General features: G+C 40.4%; 1 protein-coding gene across 1 annotated transcript in view; it reads right to left on the bottom strand.

Moving 5' to 3' along the window:
- si:dkey-238f9.1 (chemokine-like protein TAFA-2) overlaps nucleotides 1-4,187 on the bottom strand; it is a 71,831-nt gene extending 67,644 nt beyond the window's left edge. The window contains exon 1 of the mRNA XM_036531983.1: nucleotides 3,712-4,187. The gene's annotated coding sequence lies outside the window, so the exon portion shown is untranslated. The remainder of the gene's footprint in view (nucleotides 1-3,711) is intronic.
- Nucleotides 4,188-16,323: the final 12,136 nt, after the last annotated feature.

Here is a 16,323-nt window from a genome sequence, read left to right as displayed (position 1 = left end):
GCCAGGACCCAATTAATCATGGCGGAGCATAGAGAGGGAGCCGTGAGGCAGGCACAGGCACAATCCCGCCGGCTACAAATGCAATGATGCCGTTAATCGCAAAAAAACAGTATAGCGCATCATGCAGAACACGGAGGCAAAGGGCGAAGGACGGGAGGTCGATTCGGTGGTGGTGGTTGGGGGGGTGGGGTGGATGGGGCTAGGCTTGGGTGGAGCTTGAGCCACCTCTAGCCGCGGGCTATTGTGTGTGCAGCACTTGCAGTTGTCAACCCTGCTATCCATGCCCTTTTCAAACAGGAAAACAAGTCCATATTGTGTTAGGGTTGGGGCTCTCTGCTGCCTCCAGACCTGGAATGATCCCCGCGGTGGCGTCAGTCATTAAGCTAGGCTTCAAGCACAACATCCTGTGGCCTGAAGCCTACAGCGGGAGGCTTCAAGTCTGCCCTGCAGCCAGACCCCTCACGAGAAAACAGCGGGGGACAGAAGGGATGTAACATGGGACAGGAGGAGGAGTGATGACTGACTAGGTGAGGGGCTTGGACTGGTTTCTACCTAAAGGAACCTCATTATTCAAGTTCCCAAACAGAATTACCACTCCCCACGCTACGTCCCCGCCAGGCCTCTCTTTCTGTCGGAGAATTACTGTGGTGGAGCTCTTGAAGTGATTTGGCAAAGAGAAATCGCATTACAGCCTTTGAGAGGGAAGAACTACCCAGTCCATCATAGTCCAGCCTGCTGCACATCATGCACAGCACGGAAGCCCCCACAGTCCACCCCACCCACACCTCCAGAAGGTCTGGAAGGAAAGTTGGCCAATCATTTTCTTTCAATGCTGTTTTTTTTATTATTATTGATTTTGACTGGTTCTCTTACCATGACTCATTTCTAGCATACATCAATAATGGACCACGCATCAGCACAGCTCACGTCAAGTGTCAGATCCTCAAAATAACGAAGCCATCTTCTGCGCATCTTCCACATCGTATATAATGTACTAGAACTAAGAGCACGCTAACGGGCCTGAGAGATTTGATTTGGTTCTTTTATTACAGTACATGATAGTGTTGCTTGCTATGGGCCACAAAAAAGACGCCTCACCAAACAGAAGGGAGCTCAATGGCATGACTCATTCACCGCAAACAGCTGTGATTTCAGACTGAAGTGCCAACAACAGCCCACATTACTTTTATTCCTTCTAATTATGTGCACAGACCTAAATCAAACCCACCTCACACACACACAGCTTTGTTTCTGTGTATACATGTGGACTTCACTTTACTGAGCCAGGAGCTGGGCTTGCAGCTGCTAGATTGCAGGTTTCAGCCCTTGGTGGGGAGACTGGCATTGCATTTTCAGCAAAGCATTTAGCCTGAATGGTTTCAGAAGATATATCCAAGTGTAGAAATGCTCAGCGAGTAAAATGTAAGATAGGGAAGTCAGCCTGAGATAACGGCATGTGCTGAGGAAATAAGAAGCGTAATGTAACTCTATTGCACATCTGCACATGCAGTTTTGGGTGTCCAAAGAGCTACCACCCCTTCTCCCCACCCTGAGGACAGTTTGGAATCTACCTATTCACAGGGACTGGACTGTGGAATGAACCAAGAGGATGCAAAATCAAACACCAAGTTGGTTAGTGCTGTTTAACCCTCAGGTAAAGCACCCAATTTAAAGTGGTCCAGATGAGACAAAACCCCAGAAAAGATTAATGTGTAAACTAGAATCTTTAGCATGTCACTCCATCTCGTTAAAAAATAAATAGCCATGATTTCTCACATTCTTCTATAGGTGCCTTCCTTTGTCACACACTCAATGAGAGCATGACAGTTGTGTGAACTGTCTTGTCTGTCTGGGATTCATAATGATCATAATGCAATGTGATGATCCTAACAGCACCACCCATCAGTTAAATATAGACCCTCTGTAAACATATGAACAATAATACATCCAGCAAGGTCAGAATTTGAATTAATTCATTATATACTCTGTGGATTTATAAAATCATGAGGTTTTGTAAATTTGTATGAAAATAATTAGAATATGATTATATAACTATGAGATCAGTCATCATCGTGTTATCCTCCACTAACCAAACAAATTAACTAACTAACTTTTAACATCGTGACTAAAAATCAGAGGAAACTTGATGCCAATATCTGAGAACGCTGAGAGTGCTGTGCGATTAAAAAAAATCCTATATTTCTTTAAATATCGGAGGCATTTTGTTTGCTTTCATTGGCAAAAAAAATGTGCTTCAGCTGTAAATGTGTTCAATAAAAAGTTCGATGGCAACAAATAACAGATAAATGAGGGGGAAAAACACAGCTTCAACCATTCCCGTTCCCCGATGAAGTTCCACAGTCTTATCTGGTTCACGGAAACTGAATTGACGCCCTTTTTGTCGAGGTCGGTATATATGTCATTGTTATAATTATTCTTAAATACAGAAAAACATAATTATAGGCCTACTACATGTAAACCTAATCATACCAGTGTACTACACTGACCGAACAGAAACGTCAAAAAACACTGAGCTAAATTGTTCGAGTAGCATAAGCCACAGTCTCGCCCTATCATATTCACTTTTGTCAGTGTAAACTTGCACCTCTGCATTTAAACATACTGTAATTCTGAACGCCATTTGAGACCCAATCAGCCCGAGTTACTGTACAACTGCATATTTTCTCACTGGGAAATGTCATTTTGCTATCTCCTTTCTTCGCATAGAGGTGATTGTGTTTGGGGTAATCATAATTATTCTGATGGGTGATCAATGCTATATTACTGCGCGTTCATTTTTCGATTTTCTTTTATTATTTGCAAAAATGACTCAATAATTTACAAGCAATAGTTTCGCGTTTCAAAGTTTTGAAATACCAGTATAATGTATTCCCCAATGTCATCAAGTGGAACTGTCACATACAGAATGTATAGGCTACGGCACGATCAATACATGATTCGTAGCATTGTATTCTCGCCACGAAGTTCCCCCGCCCTCACACATGCACGCAAACTGACACGCGCGCGCGCACGCACAGAGCTCTCCTCACACTTCTGCGCCCGGATTCATTCCCCAAACTAAAATGGATTATCGACAGCACATTGTAAGTGGACACATACACGTTTCCATACTGGTAAATACAAAAATGCAACACATTACATGTGCAATACATAAGACCGGTTAGCACCTGTATTAAAACACTGTAGCATACTTAACTATGTGGATACTTTGTGCTATATACAGCACCTTGCCAAGAATGCCATATTAAAGTGACAAGTTTATAGCCTACCCACATTGCTAAACGCGCGGTGTATATGTAAAGCTTTTCTAATTATGCTGATACGGCATACCACGTAATGCAAACACAGTTCTCACCTCTATGCGTATCTTTGTGCAGAACAACTTGTATATCTGGAGCACGGATTGACTGAACATATTTGGTATGAAGAACGAGCGCCGTCTTTTGTCTTACATTTATACAAGATTGGAATAATTTCTGATGTAGTCATTATTATGTACCCATTTCTGTTGTAGTCATCATTATGTATGTGTCCATATTCTGTTGTATTAGCCCACTTAATTTGATTCAGCGGAAAGAACACCCCAAAGACCAGGGGAATTCAATTAAGTGACAATACTATGTACGATTTCATCTGTCAAGGAAAGAGTTGGATTTATGAAAGACTATCAGAATAGGTCATTAAGCGTACCTGTTAGGTGAGCAGCTCAATCCAGCGAAAATGGCCCTTTCATTTGCTCTCCATTGTCAAAAAGAAAGCGACAGGAATATTAGTGAAGTATCATTTCCTTTGCACGAAAATGCTCTCGCGGCACACATTCCCTGGGGATATCTTGAAGATGTTCACTTTACCCTCGCTGCCCAAAAGCGAAAGACTTGTGTGGTGTGCAGTCTGAATTTGACTGTGCAGTGTTTCTTTCCGCTCGGCCGAAGTGGTGATTGGCCTGGCAAAGTTCCTTGCCGATATGCCGCTAGTACTTCCCCGCAGCCAAAAGGCTGAAAACTTCAAATGTGAGATCCATTAGCACGTTGTTTTCAAAATCAGCGCCTATGGTGAAATCATAACTATATCCTCTCAATATTCCTTTTTTGGTTTTGAAGCCGCCGACCTTCCTCTCAGACTTGCCTTGAAGACGCCGCGCTGGCGATGTCTCGTCCGTTGCACTGTGCTTGGGACGGGAGAGAAGGTCTGAACCACAAAGATGTTAAATTTCGAGCGTCGCTTCACTTCTCCGGAGACGGGTGAACGCAAAGTCAACTATACAGTGACTTAGTGCCACCTAGTGGTGCAGTCTTTGCACAATTTGATTTTATCAAGGCATTTGCAACTGGGTACTCGTCTGATGAAATAAAGAGCTAATTAAGTGAACAAAAGAAAATATGCGCTTAATATATAAATATTTATGGTAACTCGCAACGTGACAATGCGGGAACAAAGATGGGTAATTTGCTGTTTATTTGTGTACGGTGGGGGGTTATGATTATATTCAGTAATGAGGACGATTACAGAAGGCGTCGCTTTGATGTTACGGACAACACACTGAAACGTTAAACCCAGTGGATTATTAAATCATAGTTTCAACCTCCATTACATCTGAAGTAATTAAGCACTTCAAAGTAAAAAGCGGTCACTTCCTTGACCGAGATTGAAACGAACGCATCTGTGTGTCGTGTATGAATAGATTTAAACCTCATTAACAAATGTTACTGTCTAGCACATAGCTTAGTTTTAATATTGTGACGTTTGCTCAACAGTAAATATAAAAGTAAAGACACCGGCCCATTCTTTTTTATTCTTGTACACAATTATAATAACGATCGGGCAACACAGAAGTGAGGAGGAGGGCTAGCTTTCGTTAAAATGGCTTACTGGCTCTGGGTTTGTAAAGTTTGATACAATAGAAAAAGCTTTACACTGGATGTTGTGCTCTCCGCGGTGATATGATGAAGCAAAGCCAACGAGAGTGTCGAAGTTACCTTCATGAAATGGGTCAGAAACTCTGTCTCTCTCTTTCTCTCCACCCCCCCCCCCCCCCCCCCCCCTTTCCTGGAAACATTGACTGTTTTTTTCTGTAATTAGATAAAGGCACTTGAATCTGTATTCAAAAGCCATAAATCAAGGAGGCAAGCCTGCTGCAATATTTTCCCAAGTGCTTTTCAGAGGTATATGTTACCTATATGGAAAAAGAAAATACCAGATAGATTCAATAAGTGTTCTTGGGGGTGCTCCAAAGCTGTTTGCTATGGTGTAATTAATTTTGAATGTCTAGCACTGTGTGTGTGTGTGTGTGTGTGTGTGTGTGTGTGTGTGTGTGTGTGTGTGTGTGTGTGTGTGCGGGGGGGGGGGGGGGGGGGGGGGGGGGTACCTGTGAAATACACCTGTGGAGATTGATTTGGCACAGACTGTTGAGAGCTTTCTGAATTTGACAGTATTGAAACATTTTCTTATGGCTTCTAATATCTCATGATAAGATGTGTCCCTCTTCACACCTCTGCCAGCCACAATGCAGCCCCATTTTTCTCTCTCTTCTCTCTTTTTCCTCTTTAAGCACTGTTTTAATAAGGCGGATTCTCTTCATTATAGGTGTCGACTATTTATGCTCCATTTCACTAGCTCTCTTTCAAAAGGCAGTGAGAGGAGTGGTCTGACCGATGTGGTGTTTAAAATAGCCTTACAAGACAGAGGAAAAAAGTCTGTGTTACAACAGCACATGACAGCTGTCTGTATCTGACAGCTGGGGCATTTTGTACAAAACAAATCATGCAATCACATGACGCCAATGTCAGAACAATTAGTTGGGGAGCAACAGGCAAATGCCATGACATACAAAACCTGTGGCTGTCTCTTTGATGCTGTGAGTGTGTGAGAGATGCTGTGAGAGATGGACTAACACACACAGGAACAGAGAAACCCAATAGTGATAGAATGTGTACCCTCTCTTTATGTCCAGCGCAACATTGATCTGCAGTGGAGGATGTTGCAATTTGAATGTTTTATTTTCGCCACTCTCCAGGCTGATACAGAGATCTTAGCGAAGTCCTGCAGAGCCAAGGCTCCCCTCTGCTAAGGGAAGAGTTTCCACACACCGCTGCTGTGCATAGGTCCAGCAGCCACGCATGGCAGCACAGCACAAAAAGCCTCTTATCCACCTAAAGGACAATAATGCTATACCCGGTTTAATGCTGATAAGCTGAGACGCAGAAGTTATCTTACTTAACAGCACTACTGTGGCACTGCTGAGGGGGGCAGAAAGGAAAAGAAATTTTTCAAATTCCATTCAAGGCAGTGTGGAAAAATGCGACAGGCAAAGGCCAGAACCATAAAAGGGATCAAAGCGTGTCATACTTGTGAGAAGCAATGCCATGTGAGTGATTGGAGAGCATGCCTGGTAACCAAAAGGGTGTATGTTTGAATAGCAGATGTGTCAAGCTTTTAAATGACACCTCATCCTAAAAATATCAGTAGTTGACCTTAACCATGTAATGTGTGTATGTAATTGTGATTTGAAAGATGAGAGAGAGAAACAAGAAAAAATGTTCTTGAAAATTAACCTCAGGGAGGTGTTTAGTTTGACTCACTGAGCACACACCCCAAGTTACTGGCGATCATAAGGCTGATTGGTACATTTTTAGGATGCCCAGCCAAGCACATTCTCTGGCTTTCATTTTCCCACAGAATCACCAAGGTATGTGAAAGTGTTCATGAGGCATGAGAAGATCAACTTACTCAGCAAGCACTGTTTGCTCCTGTTTATCACCATGGGAGAGGTAGAGCGGAAAAGAAGTAGACGTTTGATGTCCATCTATGTGTGGCTAAAGGTTACATAAAACAGTATAGGTCTACTGGGGCTGTCGATCCACAGTTCTGCGTGGCTAATGGAATCAGTCTTTAGCATGCACGCTGCACTCTTACTTTCTCTCTCACTTGGACACACATGCGTGTGCCCATATGCACACACGCATGCTCACACAGTGTTTATTCCACCACAGCTCAGTCAGCACAAATGAATCTGCACGGACTGCATTCATACACTGCAAGCCTAAGCCACCTTCACCACAGTTGTTACAAACTCATCCACTTGCGATTTGTGTCCAGTTCCTATTGGCAACTATTTACATTTACATTTATTCATTTGTGTCCGATTTGTGTCCAGTTCCTATTGGCAACTATTTACATTTACATTTATTCATTTAGCAGACGCTTTTATCAGCAGCAGAGTCCCAGTGGGGGATCGAACCGGCAACCTTTCGGTTACGAGTCCTGCTCCTTAACCACTATGCTACACTGCCGCCCATGTAGCATAGTGGTTCCTATGGTGTGATCACTTCATTCACACCTCACAATTAGGAAGTGTCAGGGGCAGAAATCATACGGAGCACACCCAGAACATTCTGGGATGTGCCAGGCTGGTCAGTACTTACAGTATAATTAGGACCTACTCTACCCTCTTCCACTGAGCAACTCAGTTCGGGGTGATCCTGAGCTGTAACATCCTGGTGTCACTGCCATCTCAAAAACGTCAAAGATCATACAACAAGGCATGGGGAATCTTGAGACTTCCTGTGCCAATACCTGGTACAGTGACACTCTACACTTATTGTAAGGACCCATATGAATAGGTGAAAGCTGTCCTTCAAACAGGAAACCTATTATGGTTGTCCAGGCCCTGCTGCAGGCTCTCCTTGGGAGGGCACAGCAGTTTATTGTCCATCACTCTGTTATTCTGTTTGGACCCAGGCTCCACCTGCATGGGGGAAGATCAAAACAGGAAAGTACTGGTAAACAAAAGAGCCATAATGGTCTCCAGGCTACAGCCAAGCATCAATAATTCAGAGCCGGCTGGAATTAGTGCTCTTTAATTCAACAGGACAACTGACTTTGATCCAGTCTTCCACTTGCTTTTTTGTTGGATCACAGAAGTGCTATAAGAAAGTCATTAGGCCTGCAGCAACAGGCTTTATTTGGCAATAACCTCAGCAATCACTGTCAGGTCTCCAGTAAGAGATTATGGCAAACTAATGGCCCACACTTCAGCCTGGGTGCTTTCTGACTAATGGCACTTCCATTTACTTTACTTCACAAAGACACCACTTGAGAACTTTTCAAGTGAGTGACACGGAGAACATTGGAGTCGACAACAAGTCTCTAATGGGAAGTGATGCAATATTGGCACAATGAGGACTCGTATTGGGTTAGCTGGTCTTTAGATCTCCAAACGCAGTGACACCAGTGACATGATGCAAAAATTTTCTTTCTTCTGTCTTGGCACCTTTCAGCAGCACAGAGCTGTAGTGACAGGACTTTACAGTATTTCCAGGTATTACATTTAGGGTATTTGCTTAAAGCTGACATACATTGAAATGGGAAGACAGACTGAAGGCAATGAAGCTTCCTCAGGCTTTGTAGCTGTCTGCCTACGACATTAACCTGAAAAACATAGTGCTTGGCCAATTCACATCTGCCTAATCTTTGTGGAAGTTTATTGCACTAGCAGTTGAACTGTTGCTCAAAAGCATTTCTGAGGTTTGTAGCAAATCTGTTTGTTCAAGTTACTCTTGTTAAACTTTTGTCTCGCCGGCGTATGCATGTGTACATACATACAAGTTATATTTGCTTTGTTGATTGGCAAAATACAAAGGGGAAAGAGAAGGGGTTAATATATAGGCCTTTGAAAGAGGTGTTGAAACTCTCATTACATTCAGCTAGTACAACAGCCATGCAAACTATTTAAATGGAATAATTAAAATAGTTAAAAGGAATAATTTGTGCCTGATCTTAGCCCTTGTCTCAGCTGACGAGGGAAATTCTTTGTAAAGGCTGAAGAAACAGCTTTGACTTACCGAACTGACTGTACCCGAGGAGACAGGAGTGAAACTGGCCTGAAATGACCTCATGGCTTGTGGGCAGTTCCTATCAGCAGTGCCTCTCTATGTTTTGTTTATTTTTTTCTTTTTATGAAAATAATAAATAAACACCTCACTCATTTCCTGATAATAACGTTCTCTCAGACAGTCTGGCTCTCAACCCAGACACGGGTATATTACCGCTACCCTGAAAGTTCTGAATATCATTAAATTATATCTGTTCTCAGCAATAAGCCCATTTGTGTGGGTATTTTCATAGATGCACCCAAGGCATTTAATACCATCGATCATTCTTTTCTGTTAAACAATATGTGCAAAATTGGTTTTATGAGTAAATACTCAAGTAATGGTTTCACAATGACTTCTCTAATCATGTAAAGTGTGTTTCATCCGAAACTTTTTTTGCCGAAATTATAATCAGTTTCAATAATGCAGCTCAACAAACAGGTAGCTCTTTTATTAAACTCTATGCAGATACAATTTCATATTCATTTGGTTCCTCCCTCATCTCAGTAAGGCACAACCTACAGCTTAACTTTGACAGAGTTCAGCAGGCCTTTTTATCTTAAATCCTGCCATTTCATTAGATCCCAACAAACCTAAATTTGTGCTATTTACCCATCATGGGTTTGAGATTGTCATTTAAAAGTATCATGGAATCTGTATTCAATGTGCACTGTCATTTAATAACAACAACAACAACAACAACAACAACAATAATAATAATAATAATGCCCATCATCATCTTTACATCAAAAGTCACAGCACAGTCACTCAGTATGGTCATTTTGCAGACAGAATGACTAACAGGGCCAATGCTAGGACACTGGACATCCCCCAGCATTTTGCAGTAAGAGGCATGACTGGGGCCACTTTTAAAAGGTACTATCACCATCTTTGTTCATTAACGAATCTGGTCTTGTTGCACCCAACACATCTTGTTCCTTGACTTTTGGTAACTTGTAGATCCTATGGAGTAAAAACCCTTCTGATCAGTAAGATCTGTTGAATGTTTCCTTTAGCACTCAAAATTTGAAGTCAAGTGAGCTCATCACACAGGGGATACAAAATGTCCACACAGTCTTGCAGTTTTCAGCAGCTAACAATGAGGGAATGAGGCACAACACAAACTGAAATGCAAAAACTCTGTTTATCTCAGCTTTTGTTTTTATGTATGAGGTCAAACGTCAGCTGATTAACATTTGTACATATTTATCTGTTTTGTGCCCTTGTATCTCTATGACATTGCATTCCTTTGTATATGCCATTGTACCAGATCCCTTGCAGCGTCATTACTGAAATTGAAGACCAGTTCTCAATTAACATATTTATGCAACATGGTTAAATAAAGGTTAAATAAATAAATTTAAAAATATGTGAAGACAGACCTGGCTCAGCTAATTTGACATGGCGGCTTGGTGACTGTACAAAAAGCAAGCTGCTGATTGGATGAGAGTTTAGGTCTAGGCACCCTTACATTAAGCATGCAAGTAAGAAGCTCCATGACTGACTGAGAAAAATGAAAATATCTACCACGTAGAAAGATGTCATCCTCATTCTGATTATATTAATAGCAGAGTTACCAGAATGTAGCCCTTTGTCTTAAATGTTCCCAGTTTCACCCATGAAGGAGATGCTAATGCCAAGGGTAATGCAGTATTTTGAGACATGAAGATTAAAACATGAACATGTGCAGCTACTCTATATCTCAATGATTTTGCACATTTTTTTTCTTTTACAAAGGTCTTTTATTATTATTATTTATTAAATTTATTTATATCAGGGACCATGTACAAAAATTAATTAATTAATACATTAATCTCAAAAAAGAGGAAAGATGCTTTGTACCAGATTTACTAGCTAATTTCCATCTGCAGTCTCTGGGCAGGTGAAGGAAACAATAAAACACAAAACATTACCACTACAAATAGGCCAACATCCTATTCATACCCACGCAGACACACGCAGACACACACACATACACAAACACACAATAACACACTTCATAGGAATAAACACATAACAGAATGTAGATATCAAAATATTACATACATATATCCAAAGTTATAACATTAACATAACTATTTCCAGCTACAGATGTTTCATTTTTTCCAATCCACAGCAAGTTACTTACTTGATTTACTTACAGTTAAATCAAGGCTCATGTGGTTTTAGTCCAAGCAAATGACATGATCAGCCTGATCACTGTGCTCCCTCAACAAGTCTGGACCTTTGCAAGAGGAGCTAGGAAAGTCTTTTTTACACGGGGATTCCGAGGGAAAGTGTGAAACATTTGTAGTAGATCATTTCTCTGTTGCTTCCGGTGAGCTGACAGTCAGAGTATCATGTCACAGATGTATTCTAATAAAATTAAAGAAATTATAATTACAGAGACTGTTCACAACTGATCTTGGGGAAAAAATTGAAAACATGTATAGGTTTATAAAATAAGAAAGGAAGGTGTGCAATTAAGGGATTGATTTCATCTGTGTGGATGGAGAGAGACAGAGACAGAGTGAGAGAGAAGGGGGGGGTAGATTTAGTATGCTTATTTACACAACTAGTAACTGATGAAGTGCTTTCTAGTTTCAAGCATGAAACAGCTCATGGTTGCAGTAAACAGCTTTCACTTTAGCAAAGGACACTGGACATAGAGAGACAGGAATGGCTGCCAGTGCACCCTCTGCTCTGCCCACCCTGCCCACATATCCAGTCAATCAAGAGAACCTGTAAAAATTACATGGTACAAAAATCTACTTGAAGTAGTAGCTCACAAGACGCTTGATAAATTACGATTCCCTTCCTAGCGTACAACTCCTCTCTAACACAGCGTAGTATCTAATGAGTAAAATTAAAACAGGTGTGTATCTTGTTATTTGCTTGGCAGGTGGGTTCAGGTCTCTGTTCCTCTTGGATATGCCCCTCATGTGTCCTACAGCAACACTCTACTGCACATGAGAGAAGCATGGACTCAGACTGGTTGTTTATCAGTATGACAGCAATCAGTAGGACCTGATGTCCTCAGACGGCCCAGTCTGAAATGCACAAGCTCAGGCCATCAGTGCATGTTGCGTGCATTTCGTGGACCTCCATTCATGAGAGGAAATCATTTCAGACGAATCAGTGGCCATGAGATTGGACCAGGGTTCATTAATTGAAAAATAGAGAGATTTTGCCCAATTGAAAAGAAAGATGTGTCCACGGCATGTATTCTTCCCCCCATAAGACGAACTGCTCTCCGGCTAACCGCAGCTTCTGTGAAAGTTGAAGATTTAATCTCTGGTTTGATACATGGTTCCTTATTCGGGTGTCAACATGATCGATCCACTGGGTACAAATGTGTAATCCAGGAGCTGTCGTACATTAAACTGGAAACACAGTGAACGACAGGTGAATTTGTTTCCTTGACAAAGAGCGGAGATATCAGATTGCTTGCCTCCCCCCCCCCCCCCCCCCCCCGTCTCACTCTCTCTCTCTCTCTCTCTCTCTCTCTCTGTCTCTGCACCTGCCACCATCAAATTCATTTCATTTCCCAAAATTAAATTTCTGTTTATAGTGCTGACATTTAAATATTAACAACATTACCTTTTCCATAACCATGCATTGCTTTATTTTGGCACTGCAGTTTGCATTGTCATTGACAAATCACTCGAGGCAGCCAGTACATTTATTTAATTTACAATGTTCTCAATACCTGCATCTTTCCTTGTGCTGAGATTACAAGAGGCCCATAAACGCTTTAAATCTGTCGTATATGGCCTGAGCTATTACTTTGTCAGAGTATTTAGTTTTTCTGTTTTTAATGTGACTTTAACTACACTGTTTTTAAAATACAGTAATCCTCAGCAAATGAAAAATCATTATACAGAGAAACAAACTTTCAGTATGTTCCTCAGTCTTAGAACTTTAGAACTCTTCAGAAATTAGTGCCAGGGGAGTGAGGGCACACTGGAGTTATGCATGAATTTAAAATGACCTCAAACCTGCATTAGTCTGCTTCATTACTTAGCTCTGTTGCCTAGCTGAATACATACTACAGTATTTGGTTATGTCCTCATGTTTTGAAAAGGGGCTAAAGCATTAATTTTAGATTATTAGAAATATATTTTTTTAATTAAGACTATACTTAAAACCTTACATGTAAAAAGAGCATGATCCTCAAATGATTTCCAGAAATGTGTGGTTTGCAGTATCAGATATTATTAACATATTGTGTTGTGTACTTGTAAAAATGGATGGTTAAATAAGACAGTATAGAACTGAGAGGTAATTATTTAAAAGCTTACAAGTTTTAACACAGAATCATTGTGTTGTACATTATTGCGTCGATTCACATTTCTTCCTATCATAATACTCATGTATGCAAGACTAAATTGTCAGTGCAAGACAAAAATACATATAGAAACACAGAACCATCTCATTATTTTCATTAAGGTTGTTAGAACATGCATATTAAACATGTTCCAGCAGGAAATTTTTATTTTTATTTTATTTCACTGATTGATACACAGATGAACAATACTTTGCTTCATATTCAACAAAGAGTAAGGCTGGTGACTAATTGGATTAGCCAGACTTACTGGCTACAGCATCAGCCACAGATTCCCGCAAACAAGGTTTCCTAAACAATTTATCTCATTGATTCAAATCAAAGCTTATTTGGTCTCTGAAAACACATCTATGTGCCAGCTGTATCCTCTAATTAGAATAAGCTTTTGGCTTCAGTGCATCCTTTGAATTCTTCTAAGCAAAAAGCTGATGAAGTTCTGTGAAGGATCACTTGAGTAAACCCAGGGAATGTATACAAAGTAAAAACCAACTGCAATAGGGCAGTTGCCCTTGGACTCAACAATCACTTCACCAGGGGACTGATGTTGTTTGTGTGAGGTGACATGGCTGAAATCATTTAGCGTAACTGCTTTATTCTAATTTCAACAATTTTCATGGCAGACCGTTTATACAGGAGGTATAAAAACTGTATAAACACAGGAACGTACTGTTTACAATATTTTATATAACAGGCCAGCAAATGAAACCACCCCCACAATGGCAAAAGCATATCATTTAATGTTAAGATGAATATCTCGTCAACATATTGACATATGTGCTGATACTCCCTGTTGGAGAATCAATTTAAACAGGTCCCCTGAGGAGCTGTCCACTATTTGTGGTACTGAAAATATTTCCAAAATGAAACACATCTTGTGACAACCAAGCTTTCATCTCAGACACTCTGTGTGTGTGTGTGTGTGTGTGTGTGTGTGTGTGTATGTGTGTGTTTACGTTCGCGTGTGCCCTTTACCTTGACAGACACAATATTTCTTAACTACCAAAACATATTTTTTTAATTTAATATTTTACCACATGAGCCTTTCACTATGCTTTCCACCAAGCTTTTAAGGAAGAGGAATACCTGTGTGAAAATGTCATCCAGGAATATCTGATTACCTGCATTTCCCTTCTTGTTTTCTCCCTCTCAGTAGAATTCCACATGCCACTTTCATTGGATTCGTCTGCTGCCATGATCAGATGTACTGTAATATAAATATGGACAGTGGTCAGGGGGAGTCTCCATTTTATTGTTTTCACCTGGGACTTGAATTAAACTCAGAAGAGTGAAGGAGCACGAGTGAAGAATGCTCTCTGTTGGCGATGGCGTAGTACAGGAATCTGGGACATGGCTGTCCGCCAAACTAGCGGTAAGGTTCACGGTGCGGAAACTAGTTGTGACAAGAACTTGTAATACAAAGAAAAAAACCTGCAGTTTTATTTCTGACTAACGCAGCTACACCTCTGAATGGTCAACTATAACACATGTCCAATCCAGAGGTTTTCGGATAATCTTTTTATTTTACCTTGAATTCCACATATTCCTATCATTTATTTGTCACCTCCAGAATTGTCAGACATCACCTAATCAGAGATTGTTATATACTCATACTATTCCGCAAGCACATATTTAATTTTACTAAACTATTTTTTTTTACCTTAACCATCATCTGGTCTATTAATCAATGTCTGGTCTATTTTTGGTCACATAATTACCTAGCTGGCTGATTAGTGAGTTAACAAAAGAGCTAGCTGGTGAAGTTCAGAATGTTTATTTGTAGTAAGGACTCAGACCACATGAATTGTTAAGTCATTGTAGTTATTTCTGTGCTGTGTAAGCAATGGTATGCCCTACCAACCTGTAACTTGGCAGTCTGCATACCTACCATCTTAATTCCACAAGAAATATCAAACTAATGAATGAACACTTGGTGTGGTATGGTAAAAAGGCATTATCTGAAAAAGAAACAGCAATCACACATAGCCTGCAATGATCAAACTAAGAATCTGTGTCCCCTCCAGTAATTAATATTAATGACAACATTTCCAAAGCCACGTGCTCAATCGTTTAACATCAATTCCACCACTATTTAACATCTACGTGAAATTAAACAGAATTATAAAATCACAGAAATAGGTTCAAACCACTTACCAGCTGAAATATTTATGATGTTTTAGGGCCTGATGTTATAATAATGAAAAGTGAAGCACTGTATCCTCGACTCAGTTAAAGAATAACAAATTATTTTTGTGTAACTTTTTTCCTTTTTTCCCAAAATGTAAGTTTGGCGGCTGCTTTAAATGGAGAAGTAGCACTTGCTTAACTTTGTTATTCAAAGTTAAGGGCAGACTATATTGTGATTATATTGAATTAGACCTACACAACAGAATAGAAGAGAAATTATTTTTATAGTTTCCCTTTGGAGGAATCTCAGCTGCCACTAGGCATAATAATATTTAACAACATTTAAAACAAGAAAACGTTTAAACATAAAACATAATGGTAAAAAAAAAATTCCTCTGGTACTTTCTCCGGATTCTCAGGTATAACTGCATTCCTGGAACAACGTAACTTAATAAACAAAAGAGTGATGGATATGGGAGTGTTGAGAGCTGCATGTTGTCCAGAGACCAACAGTTATTCTGCTCTTTCATTTCGGCCCCCTCTAGCGGTGATGGGTATTAATGGAAATTGCGGAATGCAATGTTGAAGTAAGAGTAGCTACATTAATAACATTGTAATCTGCTTGACATTGCATCAACACTGACTCAGAGACAGCCTACACATGATTTGACTGTGCTGTTTAATGTTAAAACTATGAAATCGGTGAAAACGCAGCAGCTACGTCGTGACTTATTGTGCTGGCTTTGTTCGCACCAGTGGATCCGTTTCACCGCACATTGTACTCTATCTCCCAGATACACTGAATGCAGGCATATTAATATTGACTTTGTGCACTTTACGTTTGTCGGAATCGACGTTCACAGTGTATTGTGCATAGTATATATATACATATACTGTAAAGGGTAATGTTTTTGATTTTCCAGAACCGTTTTACAGTGATCAATTGTGTACTATGTGACAATAACGATTAACACTCACATACGA

This window comes from Megalops cyprinoides, chromosome 6 (genome assembly GCF_013368585.1).
Source record: "Megalops cyprinoides isolate fMegCyp1 chromosome 6, fMegCyp1.pri, whole genome shotgun sequence".
In the NCBI taxonomy this organism is placed as follows: domain Eukaryota; kingdom Metazoa; phylum Chordata; class Actinopteri; order Elopiformes; family Megalopidae; genus Megalops; species Megalops cyprinoides.
Note: the sequence above shows the minus strand (reverse complement) of the source record. Positions and strands in the feature narration are given on the sequence as shown.